This window comes from Monodon monoceros, unplaced genomic scaffold, assembly GCF_005190385.1.
Source record: "Monodon monoceros isolate NGI ecotype Baffin Bay Population unplaced genomic scaffold, NGI_Narwhal_1 Contig473_ctg1, whole genome shotgun sequence".
Lineage (NCBI taxonomy): Eukaryota > Metazoa > Chordata > Mammalia > Artiodactyla > Monodontidae > Monodon > Monodon monoceros.
The window spans coordinates 122625-138306 of NW_021700609.1; positions in this window are offsets into that span (position 1 = coordinate 122625).

Consider the following 15682-nt stretch of genomic DNA (forward strand, 5'->3'; position numbering starts at 1 on the left):
ACTGCAAACAAAAATCTATAATACATATACACACACAAAAGAAAACACAATCCAAACACAACACTAAAGAGATACAACAAATCACAAGAAAAGAGAATGAAAGAAGAAAGGAAGAAAAAAGACATACAACTAACAAAATGACAATAAAAAATATATATCAATAATTATGTTAAATGTAAGTGGATTAAATTCTCCAACCAACAGACATACACTGGCTGAATAGATGGAAAAACATCACCAATACATATGCTGTCTACAAGAGACCCAGTTCAGAACTAGAGACACATACAGGCAAAGTGAGGTGACAGAAATAGGTATTCTGTGTAAAAGGAAATCAAAAGAAAGCCAAAGTAGCAATACCCATAACAGACAAAATAGACCTTAAAATAAAGATTGTTACAAGAGACAAAGAAGGAAATGACATAATGATCAAGGAATCAATCCAAGAAGAAGATACAACAATTGTAAATATATATTAACCCAACATACAAACACCTAAATACATAAAGTGAATATTAACATACAAAAAGGGAGAAATTGACAGTAACACAATAATAGTGGGGGACTTTAACACCCCACTTACATCATTGCACAGATCATCCAGACAGAAAATCAGTAAGGAAACTCTGGCCTTAAATGACAAACAAGATCAGATAGACTTTGTATTTATAGAGCATTCCATCTGAAAGCAGAAAAATACACATTCTTTTCACGTGCACATGAAACATTCATGAGGATAGATCACATGTTGGGACATAAAGTGAGTCTTAGTAAATTTAAGAAAATTGAGGGCTTCCCTGGTGGCGCAGTGGTTGAGAGTCTGCCTGCCAATGCAGGGGACATGGGTTCGAGCCCTGGTCTGGGAAGATCCCACATGCCGCGGAGCAGCTAGGCCCGTGAGCCACAACTACTGAGCCTGCGCGTCTGGAGCCTGTGCTCCGCAACAAGAGAGGCTGCAATAGTGAGAGGCCCACGCACCACGATGAAGAGTGGCCCCCGCTTGCCACAACAGGAGAAAGCCCTCGCACAGAAACAAAGACCCAACACAGCCATAAATAAATAAATTAAAAAAAAAAAAAGAAAATTGAAACGATATGAAGCATCTTTTTGAACCACAATTATATGAGAAATCAACTATCAGAAAAAAACTGCCACAAACAGAAATACATGGAGGCTAAACAATACACTACTAAACAGCCAATGGATCACTGAAGAAATCAAAGAGGAAATAAAAAAAATACCTAGAGACACATGAAAATGCAATAATTCAAACCCTATGGAACACACAAAAAACAGTGCTAGGATGGAAGATTTTAGAAATACAATGTTACCTCAGGAAACAAAAGCAATCTCAAATAACCTAACTTAACACATTAAACAACCAGAGAAAGAAGAACAAACACAACCCAAAGTTTGTAGAAGGAAAGAAATCATAAATATCAGAGCAGAAATAAAAGAAATAGAGGTTAAAAAAAAAAACAAGAGAAAAGATCAATAAAACTAAAAGCTGGTTCTTTGAAAAGAGATAAACATTTAAGCAGATTCATCAAGAAAAAAAGGGAGAGGAATCAAATCAGTAAAATTAAAAATGAAAAAATAACTTACAATGGACACCATAGAAATACAAAGGACCATAAGAGACTACTAAAAGCAGCTATATACCAACAAATTGGACAAACTAGAAGAAATGGACAAATTCTTAGAAAAGTTCAATCTCCCAAGACTGAACGAGGAAGAAATAGAAAATATGAACAGACCAATTACAAGTACTGAAATTGAATCTGTAATTGAAAAACTTCCAACAAACAAAATCCAGGAGGGCTTCACAGTTGAATTCTATCACAGATTTAGAGAATAGGTAACACCTATACTTCTGAAATTATTCCAAAAATTTGCAGAGAAAGGAACTTTTCCAAACGAATTCTATGAGGCCACCATCACACTCATATCAAAATCAGACAATGATACCACAGAAAAAGAAAAATTCAGGCCAATATCACTGGTGAACACAGACACAAAAATTCTCAGCAAGCAATAGCAAACCAAATCTCGCAATACATTAAAAGGATCATACACCATGATCAAGTGTGATTTATCCCAGGGATGAATGGATTTTTCAATATCAGCAAATAAATCAGTGTGATACACCACATTAACAAATTGTAGAATAAAAAACACAGAAACATCTCAGTAGATGCAGAAAAAGCTTTTGATTAAATGCAACATTCAAATTCAATTTATGACAAAAAGCTGTCCAGAAAGTGGGCATAGTAGGAACCTACCTCAACATAATAAAAGTCATAGGTGACAAATACATAGCTAACATCATACTCAAGGATGAAAAGCGGAAAACCTTTCCTCTAAGATCAGGAACAAGGATGTCCAATCCCAACACTTTTATTCAACATAGTTTTGGAAGTTATAGCCATGGTAATCAGAGAATGAAAAGAAATAAAAGGAATCCAAATTGGAAAATAAATAAAACTGTCACTGTATGCAAATGACATGGCACTCTACATAGAAAATCCTAAAGATGTTACAGCAAACTACTAGAGTTCATCAATGAATTTGGTAAAGTCCCATAATACAAAATTAATACACAGAAATCAGTTGCATTCCTATACGCTAAAAACAAAAGGTCAGAAAGAGAAATTAAGGAAACAATCCAATTTAACATTGCAACAAAAAGAATAAAATACCTAGGAATAAACCTACTTTAGGAGGCAAAGACATGTACTCTGAAAACTATAAGTCACTGATGAAAGAAATCAAAGATAACACAAACAGATGGAAAGATATACCATGTTCTTGGACTGGAAGAATCAATACTGTCAAAATGACTATACTACCCAAGGCAATCTACTGCTTCAATGCAATCTCTATCAAATGACCAATGGCATTTTTCACGAAATTAGGACAAAAAATTTTACAATTTGTATGGAAACACAAAAGACCCCAAATAGCCAAAGCAATCTTGAGGACTAAAACAGAGTTGTAGGAATCAGGCTGCCAGACTTCAGACTATACTATGAAGCTACATTAATCAAAGCAGTATTGTACTGGCACAAAAACAAAAATATAGATGAATGGAACAGGATAAAAAAAACAGAAATAAATATAGGCACCTATGCTCAATTAGTCTATAACAAAGGAAGCAAGAATATACAATGGAGAAAAGACAGTCTCTTCAATAAGTGATGCTGGGAAAACTGGACAGCCACATGTAAAAGAATGAAATTAGAACATTCTCTAGCACCATACACAAAAATAAACTCAAAATCGACTAAAGACCTAAATGTAAGACTGTATACTATAAAACTCCTAGAAGAAAACATAGATAGAAAACACTTTGACATTAATTGCAGCAATATCTTTTTGGATCCTTCTTCTAGAGTAATGGAAATAAAAGCAAAAATAAGCAAACATGACCTAATAAAACTTAAAAGCTTTTGCACAGCAAAGGAAACCAGAAACAAAACCAAAAGACAACCCACAGAATGGGAGAAAATACTTGCAAATGAAGTGGCTGACCAGGAATGAATCTATAAGTTATACAGACAGCACATTCAGCTGAATCAAAAATTTAAATAAATGATCTAATCAAAAAATGGACAGAATATCTAAATAGACATTTCTTCAAAAAAGGCATACAGATGGCCAAAAGGCACAAGAAAAGATGCTCAACATCATTGATTATTAGAGCAATGCAAATCAACACTACAATGAGGTCTCACCTCACACCTTTCAGAATGGGCATCATCAAAAAGTCTACAAGTAATAAATGCTGGAGAGGGTGTGGAGAAATAGGAACCCTACTACACCATTGGTGGGAATGTAAATTGATACAACCACTTTGGAGAATGGTGTGGAGGTTCTTAAAGGACTAAAAATAGAGCTACCATATGATCCTGTGCATATATGCAGAGAAAACTATAATTCAGAAAGAAACATGCACTCTAATATTCATAGAAGCTCTATTTACATTAGCCAAGATATGGAAGCAACCTAAATGCCCATTGACAGATTTATGGATAAAAAAGTTGTGGTATATTTATACAATGGAATATTATTCAGCCATAAAAAATAATGAGATAATGCCATTTGTGGCAACATGGATGGACCTAGAGATTATCATGTTAAGTGAAGTGAGAAAGACAGAGAAAGACAAATATCATATGATATTTCTTATATGTGGAATATAAAAATATGTATAAATGAGCCTATATACAAAATAAAAAACAGACCCACAGACATAGAAAACAACTTGTCAATACCAAAATGGAAAGGGGATAGGGATAAATGAGAGCTTGGTATTACCATATACACACTGCTGTATATAAAATAGAAAACAAACAAAGACCTACTGTATAGCACAGGGAACTATAAACAATATTTTATAGTAATCTATAAGAGAAAAGAAACCAGAAAAAAAAATATGTGTATATATAACTGAATCACTTTGCTGTACACCTGAAACTAACACAACTTATAAATCAATTATATTTCAATAAAAATAAATAATTTTTTTTAAAAACAACAAAAAATTAAGAATAGAACTAATATATTATCTAGCTATTCCACTTCTGCATATGTATCCATAGAATATGAAAACACTAGTTTGAAAAGATATACCACATCATTATATTCATTTCAGCATTTATAATCGCCAAGATATGAAAACAACCTAACTTCCAATCAACAGATAAATGTAGAGAGAAGATTGTATACTACTCAGCTATTAAAAAAAAAAAAAATATATATATATATATATATATAAACTTGCCATTTGTGACAGTGTGGATGAAACTTGAGGGTATTATGCTAGGTGAGATAAGTAAGGAGGAGAAAGACAAATATTGTATGATTTCACTCACATGTGAAACATTTAAAAAACATAAAATAAATGAACAAGCCAAACAAAAACAAACACATAGATACAGAGAACAGAGTAGTGACCACCAGAGGAGAAGAGGGGTGGGGTGAGAGTGAAATGGGTAAAGGACGTCAACAGTATGATGACAAATGGAAACAACTTTTGGTGGTGAGCACGCCATTGTATATACAGAGTTGAAATATAATATTGTACACATAAAACTTATACAAAGTTATAAACAAATTAAAATTAATTTAAAAAATTATTTCAGGTGGTTGTGCAAAACTAATGACTCTTTAACAATTATCAGCCAGTACTACAGTTCAAAATGTAAATTGAAAACACAACATGACCTTTTTTCACAATAATTTTACTTTATTTTCATGAGCAACTAGTAATTAGATGTAAAAGTTAAATAAGTATTAGAAAATAGTTATTTCAGAATAACTGATTTCATATAAGAAAAATGAAAGAACATCAATAAAGAGTAGGAAATAGATCGACAAAACTCAAAAATTCTCTTACATTGCAATAGTAACCAATTTCAAAATGTAAACACAACAGTAACAGCAACATAATCCCTTTCACTTCACCAGAACACAAGAATAGATGTGAAATCAAATTAAATGCACAGGATATATAGAAATAAATTATAAAATTTTATTGAAAAAAATCTATATTTAGCAAAATACTCTAAAAACAAGATTAGTGACACTTTAAATTTTGTCAAAAAGACAGTTAATTTCTGGAAAATTATATAGCAAACAAATTTTAGCTGTATATAAAGAGTAATGAAGTTAGAAATATGATGAGATGTTTAAATATATTATGAAATTATGGTAATTAGCAGATTTTTAACAGATATAGATATCATCAGATCTGAATGCAAAGTCTGGAAATAGACCCAGTATATATGGTGATTTGATAATAAAGGAAAGACTGCAACTTAAATGAGGAGAAAAAAGATATGCCAAATGTTGGTACTGAGAAAAGTGGATAATCTTGTTTTCACCAAAATAATTTTTAGACAGTAAATTAAAATTCTAAAACACAATTAGGATAAAATGTTCAGTAATTATTCAACAACTTGAGCTGAGAGTTGGTTTAAACATGGCAAAAAACTGATAATCTTAAATGGAAAAAAGTAGTTAGAATTTAGAGGAATCATATAAAAATTGTATATAGTAAAATACAAATTAAAAATTGGAGAATATTTTCAGGAAGAGATTAAATGCTGAAGGAATTCTGGTTTCCAGTCAGCCTGTAAGGAGTTTGGAAGTTGGCACTCCATTCTAAGAAGTAAAAAACAGGGCAAAGTAAAATACTCTACAACACTCCTTATATATATATATATCACAGAAGTGAGGACACAGGGCAAATTGCTGCCCCCAAATGGGCAGAGACAGAGAGATGAATACAAAGAATCACAGCTTAGCAGCAGGTATCCAGGAGCAGAAATCTCCACTGGAATCAGTGGTGGGAAGGAAATTCTAAATTACAATTGATAAATTACTGGAGGCTCAGCGTGGACAAGTCTGAGAGTTAAAAATTTCAGGAAGACCCAAGTATAGGGGAGTCCCCACACTTTTGTGAGTTTTATATCTAAAGGTTTGAACAGGTCTTTACAGTGAATATTAGGGAAAAATCCACTTGTGCTTCCAACAGTGGGAGGGAAAATAGACATTCTGAAAAACCTAGAGCATTATGTTCTTAAAGATCTGCTCTCAAGAGAAACTATTTTACCAGAGCCTAAAATTTGAGAGATTTTCTTCAGAGACTAACTGACCTGTGGGAAAGGAAATACCCAACTTCAGCCCCATCTAGCCATTCTGTCCATACTAAAGGAGGATGATGGTTACTGAGAGACACTTATAATATTTATAGTCCAGAACCACAATCTTACTAGAAGACTAAGACCTAATCATAGCACTATAGACATTTTATCCTCGCTCAAAACCACCACATTATTTAAGCCATTTCTCAGCAGTTTATTTTACACAGCACCTCATGTCCATATATCAAGAAAAATAACAAGGCTACTAAAGGACAAAAACAAAAAGTGTTGAAGAGACAGAACAGACATCAAAACCAGGATCAGATATGGCAGTGGTGTTGGAATTATTAGACCAAAAATTTATAACAACTATGACTTATATGCTGAGACCTAATGGATAAGTTACACAGCATATAAGAACAGAAGGCAATGTAAGTAAAGAGATGGACATTTTAAGAAAGAATAAGAAATGCTAGACATCAAAAACTGTATAACAGAAATGGAGAATACCTTTGATGGGCACACTAGTAGACTGGATGTAGTTGAGGAAATAATTGCCAAGCTTGAGGATATCTCAATAGAAACTTCCAATATGGAAAGAAAAAAAAAAAAACAGACAAAAGTAGAATATTCAAGAACTGGGGGAAATATACAAAAGTATATCATACATATGGGAATAACAAAAGGAGAAGAAAGAGAGAATAAAACAGATGAAATATTTGAAACAATAATTAATGAGAATTTTCCCAAATTTCTGTTATACACCAAACCACAGATTTGGGAATCTCAGAGAACACCAAGTAGGAAAATGCCAAAAAGTATACATAGTCATATCATTTTCAAATGACCGAAAATCAAAGATAAAGAAAAAAAAACTTGAAAGCTGGGACAGGGGGCAGGAAATTTTACCTAGAGGAGCAAATATAAGAAATTCATCTAACTTCTCCTCAGAAAATACATAAATAGAAAATGAGTGAAGTGAAAATTTAATGTGTCCAGAGAAAAAACCCAACAACCTAGAATTCTGTATCCTGAAAAATTATCTTTCAAAAGTGTAGGAGAAATAAAGACTTACTCAAGTAATAAAAAAATGATGGGATTTGTTGCCAGTAGTCCTGACTTGCAAGAAATGTAAATATATTCCCTAGAAAGAATGAAAATAATATAGGTTAGAAATTTGGATCTATATAAAGAAAGGGAGAGTATCAGAAAGGAATAAGTAAAAGCAAAATGAAAACATTTATTCTTAATTGATCTAACAGATAACATTTTGTTTGAAATAAGACCAAAAATAGATTAGATTATGAATCCTTATGTATGTTTATATACAAGTAAGAAGAATAGCAGCAATGATATAAGGGATAGGGGGATGAATTAGAATTATTTTATTGTAACAAAGTAGTGTAGAGTTATTTGTAAGTGGACTTTAATCAGTTGTAAATGCATATTGTAAATTAGGTCAGCTGCTGAAATTGTAAATATAAAAGTATAGGGACTTCCCTGTTGGTGCAGTGGTTAAGAATCTGCCTGTAAATGCAGGGAACATGGGTTCAGGCCCTGGTTCAGGAGGATCCCACATGCCATGGAGCAACTAAGCCCATGCGCCACAGTTACTGAGCCTGTGCTCTAGGGCGTGTAAGCCACAACTACTGAGCCCACGTACCACAACTACTGAAGCCCGTGTGCCAAGAGCCCGTGCTCCACAACAAGAGAAGCCACCACAATGAGAAGGCCATGCACTGCAACCATGAGTAGCCTCCACTCGCCGCAACTAAAGAAAGCCCATGCACAGCAACAAAGACCCAACACAGCCCAAAATAAATATATAAATAAATAAATTTATATATGAAAAAAAGTATAACTGATGTGCTAGTTAGAGACATCCAGAGAAACAACACTAATAGAATATATATATATATATATATTTCTTGTAAGAACTGACTCATACAGTTATTGAAGCTGATTAAATTCTATGATTTTTCATCTGCAAGCTTGAGAATAAGGAGGGCTGATGGTATAAAACAGTTCTAGTCTGAAGGCCTAAGAACAAGGGGAGTTGATGGCATAATTCTCAGTCTGAGAACAAAAGCCAGAATGGGCCATTGCTCTAAGTCCTAGAACCTGAAGGCCCAATAACCAAGAGCTCCAATGTCTGGAGGCAGGAGAAGATGAATGTTCCAGCTCAAAGAGAGAAATTTACTTTTCCTCCACATTTTTTTGTTCTACTCTGATGCTCAGAGGATTGAATAATGCCCACCCACATTGATGAGGGAAGATGTTTTTTACTCACTCTACTGATCCAAATGTTAATCTCTTCTGGAAACACTCTTACAAACACACCCAGAAAAAAATGTTTTACCTGCTATCTGGGTATCATTTAGCCCATTCATTGAAACAAAGTCAATGATCACAACTGATATGCTAAAAAAGGAAACAAAATAGAATATAAAATTCTCAGTTAAAACGAAAAAGGCAGAAAAAGAGTAGAAGATAAAAATCAAAACAAAGAACAAGTCAACAGATAGAAAAGAGTAACAAATAAGGTAGATACTAATTCAACTATATCAGTAATTTAAACCACATTGATCTATACACAAATTAAAAGAGATTGAAAGAGTGAATCAAAAAAACAAGACCCAACTATTTGTTGTCTAAAAGAAATACACTTTATATATAAAGACATATGAATTGAAAGTAAATGGATGGAAAAAGATATACCATACTAATACTAATCAAAAGAAAACAAGAATATCTACATTAATTTCATACAGAGTCAACTTAAAAGCAAGGAAACTCATCACGTATAGAGAACAACTTTATATTACGATGAATGTGTATTCTTCAAGAAGACAGATCAATCCTTAATATGTATGAACCCAACAATAATCTTTAAAATTGAGTAAGCCAAAAACTGATAGAACTGCAAGGAGAAATAAACGACTGACCTATCATAGTTGGGGATTACAACATTCCACTGTCAGAAATGGACAAATGCAACAGGCAGAAAAACTGAAAAAACACAACTGAACTGAACGGCACCATTAATCAACTGCGTATAATTGACATCAATTGATTACTTCATCCAACAAAAGCATAACACACATTCTTCTCAAATTCACATGGAACGTTCACCAATCACACATCATATTTAAAATGCATCTTAACAAATTTAAAAGTATAGAAATCATGCAATGTCTGTTCTCAGACCACAGTGGAATTAAACTAGAAATCAGTAAGAGAAAGGTAGATGGAAAACCTCCAATATTCAGAATTTAAACAACACACAAACACAGATGTCAAAGAAGAAATCTCAAGAGAAATTTAAAAATAGTTTGAACTGAATAAAAATGAAAATACAAATTATCAAAATTTGTGGGATGCAGCAAAAACAGTGCTTAAAGAGAAATTTTTATCATTGAATGCATATATTAGAAAATAAGAAACTTCTAAAATTAGTCACTTAAGATTGCACCACAGAATACTAGAAAAGAGGAGAAAATTAAATCTAATGTAAGTAGAAAAAAAAGAAATATTAAGGAGTAAAACAAATGTCAATAGATTTGAAAATAAAAATCAATGAAGAAAAATCACTGAAACCAAAAGCTAGTTATTTGAAAAGGTCAATAAAATGTATAAGCCTCTAGCCAGGCTAACTAAGAAAAAAGTGAGAGGACACAAATTAGTATTATCAGAAATGGTAGAAAATTCTTTCAGATCTCAGGGAAATTAAAAGGATCATGAAGAGTACCATGAATAATTATATGCACACAAATTTGACAACCTACATAAAAATAGAATGATTTTTTTTGAAAGATGTGATCTCCTAAAACAAGGAGATACTACTGTACAACTATTAGAATGGCCAAAATCCCTCAACTAATTTTTTTCTCACACAGGTAGAAATACATCATCAGAATAGGTCTATATCTACAAAAGAAATCAAATCGATAATTAATAGCCTTCCAAAACTGAAAACATCATGCACAGATGGTTTTACTGGTGAAATGTACCAAACATTTAAGAAAGGAGTTATACCAATTCTTTCTAATGTGTGTCAGAAGATAGAAGCAGAGGTAATAATTCCTAACTCATTCTATGAGGCCAGCAGTACCCTATTACTAAAATTAGACAAAGACACTACATGAAAACTACAGATCAATATCTCTCATGAGCACAGATGCGAAAACACTCAACAAGATATTAGCAAATCAAATCTAGCCATGCACAAAATGATTACACAGTAGAACCAAGTGGAATTTATCCAAGGTTTGCAAGACTGGTTCAACATTCTAAAATCAGTTAATGTAATCCATCAAATCAAAAGGCTAAACAAGAAAAGAATCACATGATCATACCAATAGAAGGAGAAAAAGGAATTTTCCAAAACATAACACCTGTTTATGATAAAAACTACAGCAAACTAGGAGTAGAGATCTTCCTTAACTTAATAATAAACATATACAAAAACCCTACAGTTCACATTATACTTAATGGGGAGAAACACAAAGCTTTACCACCAAGATTAGGAACAAAACAAAGATGTTTTCTCTCATGCACTGCTTTTCCACATTGTACTGAAATTTCTAATTAAAACAATGACACACTAAAAGAAAAAAAAAATAGGTATACATTTTGGGAAGGAAGAAATAAAACTATCTCTTTTCACAGATGGCATGACCATCTATGTAGAGAATTTGAGAGAGTGGACAAAAGTAGTCCTGAACTAACAAGTGTTTACAGCAAATTAGCAGGATATGAGGTTAATATGGTTAAGGTAATAAGGTTAATATGAAAAGTCAATCATTTTTCTACATACCAAAAATAAACTAGTGGAATTTGAAGTTAAGAACACAATACCATTTATGTTTACCCCAAATGAAACATTTATGTTTAAATCTAACAAAACATGTGCATGATTTATATGAGGAAAGCTACATGACTCCATTGAATGAAATCAAAGGAGAACTAAATAATTAGAGAAATATTCCATGTTTATGGATAGAAAGACTCAATATTACCAAGATATCAGTCCTTCCAACTTGCTCTATAGATCTAAATGCAATTCCAATCAAAATACCAGGAAATTATATTTTTGATATCAACAAACGAAGTTTAAATTCTCTATGGAGAGGAATAAGATCCAGAATAGTCAACACAATACAGGCATATTTTTGAGATACTTTTGGTTCAGTTCCAGACCACCACAATGAAGCAAATATCACACTAAAATGAGTCACACAATGTTTTTTATTTTCCAGTGCCTATAAAAGTTATGTTTACACTGTATTGTAGTCTAATAAGTGTGCAATAGCAGTATGTCTACAAAGGCAATGTACATACCCTAGTTAAAAAAATACCTTATTGCTAACCATCATCTGAACCTTCAGTGAGTCATGGTATTAACATCAAAAATCACTTATCACCATAACAAATATAATAATAATAAAAATGTTTAAAATATATCAAAAATTACCAAAATGTGACACAGGGACACAAAGTGAACAAATCCTGTTAGAAACAGACACTGACAGGCTTGCTCCATGTAGGATTGCTACAAACCTTCAACTTGTAAAAAAAATAATATTTGCAAAGTAAAATAAAGAAAAATTTTATAAAATGAGGTATGCCTGTATTAAAGAAGAAAAATTTCAGAAGACTAACACTACCCAACATCAAGATTTACTATTAATGTACAACAATTAAGATAGTATGGAATTAGAAAAAATAGACTACTAGATCAATGGAACAAAATAGAGAGCCCAGAGTTAGACTCCCATTAATATAGTCAACTGACTTTCTTTTTTTTAATTATCTGTTTGTTTTTACATCTTTACTGAATTTGTTACAATATTGTTTCTGTCTTATGTTTTGGTTTTTTGGCTGTGAGGTATGTGGGATCCTAGCTCCCTGACCAGGGATCAAATCCACAACCCCTGCATTGGAAGGCGAAGTATTAACCACTGGACCATCAGGGAAGTCCCTTCAACTGAATTTCAATAAAGGGGCAAAAGTATTACAATGGAGAAATGACAGTCTTTCCAAAAAATGGTAGTCTTTTAAAAAATTGGATATCCATATGCAGAAAAATGCAAAACTGTAAAACACTTAGAAGAAAATGAAGATGACCATGGGTTTGGTGATGACTGTTTTAGATTGTTCCAAAGGAGCAATCCATGATAAAAAATAATTACAAACTAGACCTCATTAAAATTAAGATGAAAAATGTTGTCTCTGCCAAAAGACACAGTTAAGATATTAAAAAGAACATAAGAAATACAGATGGCAAATAAGCATATGAAAAGATGCTCCACATATGTCATCAAAGAAATGCAAGTCAAAATAAGGAGATACTACTATATATGCTTATCTGAATGGCCCAAATCCAGAACACTGACAACAGCAAATATTGCTGAGGATGTGGGGCAATAGACACTCACATAATTGGTGTTGGTACAGCTATTTTGGAAGACAGTTTGAAAGCTTCTTACAAAAATAAACATGTTCTTATCATATTATGCATCAATTATGCACCTTGGTATTTACCCAAAGAAATTAAAACCTTACACACAAACACCTTCTCTTGAATGTTTATAGTGGTTTATTCATAATTACATTATGATATTAATCATTATAATATATATGATGGGAGTCCCAGAAGGAGAAAAAAGAAAGAGGCAGAAAGTTTAATTGAAGTGATAGTGCCCCCCAAATTTTCAAATCTGTGGAAATAAATAGATATAGAAATTCAAGAAACTGAATGTAATTCAAGTATGATAAACCCAAAGGGATCCACATAAAGACACATTACAAACAATCTGCCAAAATTCAAATTGAAAAGAATCGTGAAGGTAGCAAGAGAAATGCAACTTTTTGCATATAGGGGAGCCTCCATGAAATTATCAGTGGATTTCTCAGTAGAAACTTTGCAGGCCAAAAGGGGGAGGGATAATGTATTCAAAATTCTAAAAATAATACTGTCAACAAAAAATTCTATATTGGAAAAAATCTATCCTTCAAACATGAAGGAGAAATTAAGACTCTCACAGATAAACAAAAATCAAGGGAGTTCATTACCATTAGACCTGTTCTGCAAGAAATCCTAAAGGTAGTCCTTCAGGTTGAAATGAAATGACACTAGATAGGAAAATAAAGTCATACAAAAATATAAAGTTCTCTAGTAAAGGTTAATACATAAACAAATAGTAGTAACAGGTATTATTGTAATTTGGGTCCCTTTTAATTCTTGTATAAAATTTAAACTACAAAAACTTAATAAATAACTATAAATCCATGTTAATGAATTTACAATATGTAAAGATGAAATTTGTGAATCAATAACAAAAAGTGGGGGATGAAGCTATAAAGTAGTAGAGTTTTGTAGGTGATTGAAATTAAGTTATTACACTGAACAGTTTAAAATAAAATGCTTAAAACTTTAAGTTTTTTACTGTAAATTCAATTGTAACCACAAAGAAAATATCTATAAAATGTACACCAAAGGAAATGGGAAGGGATTCAAAGCATATCACCACAAAAATAAATAAAACCAAAATGAAAGCAGTAAGAGAGGAAATTGAGAGCAAAGAAGCTATAAAACATAGAGCAAACAATTAATAAACTGGTAATAGTCTTGTCTCAATAATTAATTTAAATATAAGTTGATTAAACTCAACAATCAAAACACATAAATTACCTAAATGGATTAAAAATATGCTATTTACAAGAGACTCATTTTAGTTCTAAGGACGCATAGAAACTGAAAATGAAATGAAGAAAAAACATATTCCATAAAAATGGTAAACCAAGAATATCAGGAGTGGTCATACCAATATCCAGCAAACTAGATTTTAAGTTGAAAACCGTTATGAGAAACAGAAGGACATTATATAATGATTAAAGTGCCAATTCACCAAGAAGGTATAACAGCTGTACATATTTGTACACCCAATATCTGGGCCCTTAATATATGAAACAAAGTTTGACAGACTTAAGGGAGAAATAAAAGAAGCCAAATAATAGCAGGAGAGTTAAATATCTCACTTTCAACAGTGGATAGAAAAACCAGACAGAGATAAAGAAACAGAGGACTTAACAACAATATAGACAACAATACATATAAAACACGCCACTAGAGAATAGCAGAATATACATTCTTCTCAAGGCTACATAAAATATTTTCCACAATAGACTTCATATTAGGCCACAAAACAAATCTTAACAATTTTAAAAGATTGAAGTAAGGCAAATTATCATTTCTGGTCCATGAGATGAAACTAGAAATCAATAGTAAAAGAAAAAAATGAAAAGCCATAAATTCATGAAAAGCAAACAATACATTCTTAAACAACACATACTTAAATCGGTTAAAGAAGTCACAAGAGAAATTTAAAAATACTTTGTGAAAAATGAAAACAAAACCAAAATACGGATGGCAGCATAAGCACTGCTAAGAGGAAAACTTAGAGCTCTAAGCACATACATTAATAAAGAAAAAAGTCTCAAATCAACAACTAATTTTACACTGTAAGGAATTAGAAAAGAAAAAAAATAAATAAACCTAATTCTATCAGCAGGAAGAAAATATTAAATATTAGAGCAGAGATAAGTAAAACAGAGAATAGAAAAACAACAGAAAATAATTAATAAAACTAAAAGTTGGATTTTAAAAAAATCAACAAAATTGACAAATACTATATTAACTAATGTAAAAAAGAGAAAACTCAAATAACTAAATTCAGAAGTATAAAAGGGGTCATTAAACAACTGAACAGAAATAAAAAGGGTTAAAATAGAATACTATGAACAATTACATGCAAACACATTGGATAACATATAAGAAATGGATACTTTCCTAGAAACACATGACCAACAGAAACTGACTCATGGAGAAATAAAATCTTAAGAAAACAATAATTAGCAAGAAAAATGAATCAGTAATCAAAAACCTCCCAAAAAAGAAAACCTCAAAACTAGAGATTACTTCATTGGAGAATTCTACCAAATATTTAAAGACAAATTAACACCAACTATTCTCA